Source organism: Olea europaea, chromosome 22, assembly GCF_002742605.1.
Source record: "Olea europaea var. sylvestris chromosome 22, O_europaea_v1, whole genome shotgun sequence".
NCBI lineage: Eukaryota > Viridiplantae > Streptophyta > Magnoliopsida > Lamiales > Oleaceae > Olea > Olea europaea.
In genome coordinates, this window is record NC_036258.1 from 8,628,534 (window position 1) to 8,634,398 (window position 5,865).

The window sequence follows — 5,865 nt, forward strand, 5'->3', positions numbered from 1 at the left end:
TCTTTTTAAACTTTTCAATTATTTATAATTAAAATACATCAATTTTAACTTTAATTAATTAAATTAATTATTTTCTAGTTATGGACTATGCTTTTAATTTGTATGTTAGTAATTTTTTCCAATTTAAAATCAATATGCACGGACTTAGAAAATATTTAATAATATTATTTACTAGTAAAATAAATAACTCAATAATTGAAAATGCGGTAAAATATAAAGTTGGGGCATCTTATTTTTTTCTAGTGAGACTTAAAAAAATAAAGTGTACAAGAATAATCAAAAAAATATTATTCGGACTCGATTTTCTCTAATTTTCCACAAAAATGAAAATAGAGTCTATAAAATTACTTCTAAAATTAATAGGAATAACTTAATTTTGGCTTTATTCTTTCGTACAGTTAGAAAATCTTAAAATTGCTCCATCTATGCAAGTGAAACCGATGTCGAATCCCAGAGTTTTTAATTCATTTGCCAAATTCGTTACCACATACTGCACTTAATTTTAGTGCAATCCTAGCCATTAAAATTGCTGACGAACTATAACAGGGAAAATCACTACCGTAGATGACGATTCATTCCCCCACAAGTACGGTAACGTAACGCCAAAAGGAGAAATTTGCACTTTTACTCTAAATTGATCTCTCCAAAAAATTTATTCTTTTTTCCTTTTATTTTCTACCACACAATCTTCCATAAAAAAATATTACATGTAAATAAAAAATTAAATCTTTTTCAACTACACATTTTTAAGAAAAACTCTATTTCAAAAATTATAATCGCCATATAATAGGGGTCAAACAAGAGCTAAGGGTTTTATTGAATGGAATGTTTTACATACTATTTTCTATTATTGATTTTTAATTGAAAATGTTTTTTCCTTATAGAAAGTACTTCATTTGACACTTCCAACATTAGAAAAATAAATAAAAATTCTTAATCGCTATCTTCCAATTAATAATTTGTGTACAACCAATAAGAATTAAAAGCTACCAATTAAAATTTTTATGATATTAGTTTATTTGTTGCTAAAAATTATTTTCTTATTCATTTTAAGTTGGGGTGATTTATTTATTTTTTTGAAGCGAAGAATATATAAATTCATACTAAAATAAAATATATGGCCCCGTTTGGTAGGGATTTTTTGCCTCAAAAAATTGATTTTTTGACCGTTATTTTACTATTCAAACCGTAATTTTTGACTTCTTTTCTCACGTGTGGACCCCACATCAAAAAATCAATTCTCAAAATCCCTACCAAACGGGGTCAATAACTTTGTATGAAAATTAAAGTATAAAAAAATTATAAATAATGCAGTGACAAAAAACTCTGCTGAATGTTAATTATCAAGAGATTTATAAATGAGAAAATTGGGACTCGTGTGAGCATTTCTATTTAGGAGTAACATGTTGGAAATTGAGAAAAAATGGGAAAGAATTTGCCACTGTACGATCAAAATCCTGAGCAGCAGCAATCAATTGAGAAAGTGAATTTCAATTTTCATCAAAAATAGATTGTTTTGGTGGGTACGAATTAAAATGTTGGAGTGCAAATGCTTTTGTTGGAGCAGAGTGACCGATGTATGGCAGCGTGAGCCCGAAACTCTCTTTCCCTCCCCGATTCCTCAATTGCCTCAAGGTAATCACAAAATTATTTATACATGCAAGTAATGAATCTTAGTTCTGGTTATTAGTTGAGGGGATTTGATCCACTCAGATTGAGAGAATTTGATCTGCAGAGATTAATCATGTCTGAAAATGGGTATTATCCTGCTAAAATAATATTTATGCTGTCCAACTTTACAGTAACAATGATTATAAGGAAGAAACTCCCAATTCTTGGCCACCTTGAACTCAATTGTGTGGTCAATGATCAATTGGTCATGAATGACACAAAGAAAAGAAAGAAAAAAACAGTAGTGTCCTACTTGTCTCAGTTGTATTCATGAGCATATTGTATATTTCAGAGTTTTATTTCAAATTTTTATGTGTTCTCAGGCATTCTATTTTCATTCTTATCCTTTATTTTTAACTTTGTTTTCAAGCTTTTCGTAATCACAAGGACTGTATTTGCTACAGAAATGAAATACTAATAGTGGGGCTGGGTGTGAGAACACAATTTGGAAATGCTTCTTTCAGTTCTTGCACCTGTTGAAATCATCGTGCATGTTGTTTGCATAGTTAAGCTTGAGGTTTGTTTCATGATCATTGATCTGCATTACATTTCATTGTAGTATGTTTCATACATTGAAGGACTTGCAAAGTTGTCAAATTTATGGTTATTTGAATGGCTTATACAGTCAAACTTCTGCTTGTTCCTTTGTGGTAACCAATGCTTGAATATGCAGGTTCACGATTTGGTAGCTAGAAAATCGGATTAGGATAATTAGAGGTTTGCGAAGTAACTAAGTTTGAGTTTATATGGGGATGCTATATGTCTCAGGATGGGATAAGGGGCATTTGTTTCTATAAACCAATTGGAAGAACTGATGGATTCTTTAACCTTCGTCACTACTGTAGATCTACTTGGTTAAACTAATTTTTTATTTTTTATTTATGTGGGGGATAGTTCGACCGTAGACGAACTTTGAGATAGTCAACCGTGCAATATGGCCACATTTTTGAGGAATAACTTCTCCATCAACAATTTGAGCTGCATAAATTAAGAATATTACAAAGTATAAATGTCTTAACACTATCTGACGGTGATGGGCAGCATGGCATCGGTCAACCCCATTGAATTTCTTGTTTTAACTGTAAATGGGAAGTTTCTTTACCTATTTGTTTGATGATTCTTTCGTTTTTCTTTTAGTTTTTGCCTCCATACAATGTGAATAGTCCAATATTCAGCTATCCTGTATTTATATATTGGGTTTTAATGGACAATTTTATGTCCATAAGAAGTTAAAAAGTGTAAATTGTAATAACAATGAAATGGTGATGATATCCATTTGCTCATTTTTGAAGTTTAGTGACTAACTTGCAAGACGAGAAATAAAATGGAGACTAATAGAATGATTTTTCATGGGGGCAGGATCCAAAATCTACATAATTCATAGTATTTACTTGATCGTTTGCAAATTTTTTTGCATTGTTATTTGATTATAAAAATAATTTTTAGAATGAGCTTGTTTGAGCCCTAATTTTGGTGTACAATGCATTTTGGAATAGTAGATTTCAGATAATGTATGGTTAAAAAATAAGAAAAAAATTTTGTTTTACAATTAATTATTAAGTTAACAAATTCAGAGTTAGTACCATAATACACAAATTTTGAATGCATAATACAATTTATTTTTTTTGGGGCCTACTTTATGAAGTTCACATCAGGCCCCCCAAATTACAGGACCGGCACTGATGGGCAAGTGAGACCAGCACAAAGTCTGCTGTATTGTTTTGAGGTTGTTGCATGGACAGAGACATATGCATTAAAATGGAGTATAGGCCTTTGATTGGTTGGATTAATTCTCAGAACTAATTAACCTCATCTATTTTCATTGTTAGTGGAACTTCTAAATCCCTTTTCAGAAGTAAAACAGTTGATCAAGTCAGTGCCACTATAGATATTAATTGGCAATTTTCTAAGACAAAAATCACAATTTATTATAGTTGTATTAGGATGATATTATATTGTAATCAAAGTAAAAATAGGTTTAGAATAGTTGAAGTTATGGTAAGTATTGTTTGGTGTTGATAGAGTCCAAAAAAAAGTCAAAGAAATACGAGAAGATCAAGATATGGACTCAAAGAAGTTGATATCGAGAAGGACTCAATTCTACTACCATGCTGCCCACCTGGTGCTCGAGTGGTAGAAAGAGAACATCTATCACTCATCTAGCGTTAGACTGGTGCTCAAACAATAGGCACGCTGCTTGGCTAAAGNGTGAAGCTTATAGTCTGACAGTCAGCACCCACTCTACGTTTTAAAAAGTACCATTCAGAGTTTGGAGTACAAGACCTCTACATCGAGGAATGCATGGTAGAGGTGTCTTAGTAGGTAGTTTCTTTTGTAGTGGCCACTGGATCCCAGGAGAAGAGCTGGATATTGCATGCTTGAAGAACTTAGATAATACATTACATGCAATGCCGAATCTTGATCAAATTTGTGCACTAATCAGGCACTACGGACCTATTGTTTTCTTCCATCCTGATGAGGCCTATTTGCCATCTTCTGTTTCGTGTTTCTTCAAAAATGGGACATTAGAGTACAGAAATGGTTATTCATTCGGCGTGGCCATTGATAGCGAAGGTTCTAATCTGCCTAGGGGAGGGACAAATGACGGGGAGTATTGGATAGATTTGCCAACTGATGGTCACAAGGAGAGCATTAAACATGGGAACTTAGAAAGTGCCAAACTGCACAAATATGTAAAAAAGGCATCAGGCGTCTTTCACTGATGTTGTGATGTGGGTTTTCTGCCCCCTTAATGGGCCAGGCACTCTGAAAGTAGGATCTATGAACATTGCTCTTAGCAAGATTGGTCAATATGTGAGTGATTGGGAACATTTTACACTTCGTATAAGCAACTTCACAGGGGAGCTCTGGTGCATATATATTTTTCATAGCACAGTGGCGGTATATGGGTAGAAGCTTTTGATTTGGAGTTCATCGGTGGAAAAAAAGCCATCATTTATTCATCAAAAAGTAGTCATGCTAGCTGTCCACATCCCGGATATTATATTCAGGGTTCCTCTAAGTTTGAGATTGGAGTGAGGAATGATGCTGCTCGTAGTAACTATTATGTGGATTCAAGCACACAATTTGAGATTATTGCAGCTGAATATCCTGGAGATGGAATCATTAATGAACCATGTTGGTTACAGTATATGAGAGAGTGGTGCCCATAAGTTTTTTATGATTCAAGAACTGAACTGGATAAAATCATCAGTTTCCTGCCTTTGGCGCTTCGATATTCATTTAGGAACATTTTTAGCTAGTTACCTGGAGTGGCATGGGGAGGAAGGCCCTACTAGGCCGAAGGAGAAGAACAACTGGTGTTACGTCTCATTTTACGCCTCATTTTACTAGCCTCGGTACCGACGTACCGAAGTGTCATCTCGCCACTCCGAATCCGGTGAAATCAACTAGACCACTCCGAAATCCCGAAGCCTCCCCCCCCGAAGTGATACACCGATTCCTGTCACTGACGTCCCGTCTTCGAGGTCGGGTCCAAGTGGCTTGAACCCCCGTTAGAAGATTCACTGCCAATTTAAGATTTGCTCTGCATATAAGGTTTAAATTGATTTGACGTCCCCCATAAAGCTATTTGATGTGACTTATCAACTTTATGTCAATTCAATTCGGGGGAAACAAACTGTCCGCCCACTCTACAAGCGCGGCTGATTGATGTCTATGAGCAGACACTTCATACCGTCAGATGTATACACGTGTTCCACATCCCACGGTTCATACCATCGATAAATACCCAAAGATTGGCCAGAGGCAAAGGTAATGAAACTCTCAATAGATAGCACTCCATAACAAGTTTATATATTCTCCTCCCCCTTTATTGACTGATTGATTTGTGTAGTCCCTGGACACTGCTCCGACCACCCAAATCTGACTTGACCGTCGGAGTGTATACGGCCGCCACCACCGTTGGTTCCGGCCGTGTGTGCCTGACAGTGTGTTCATTTCGTAGGGAGGAATACGTGGAGTAGCTACAAGTTGGCCACGTGGAAGAGCCATTTTTAGAGGTCAACAGTTTGGCGCCGTCTGTGGGAAACGTTATTCCCCATTCAAAGTCCTACATTCCCCGTCGGGGAAGCTACCGGAAAACCGGCGACTGACCCTGAAAAGGGAGGCATTCTTGAAAAAGAATAAAAGTCAAGTTACAATCCAAGTTCTTACTATCCTTGAAAGAAGAGG

The 5,865-nt window shown here is 35.4% G+C and overlaps 1 pseudogene; it reads left to right on the forward strand.

The window, feature by feature from the left end:
• Positions 1-3,923: 3,923 nt before the first annotated feature.
• LOC111371125 lies at positions 3,924-5,269 on the forward strand (annotated as a pseudogene).
• Positions 5,270-5,865: the final 596 nt, after the last annotated feature.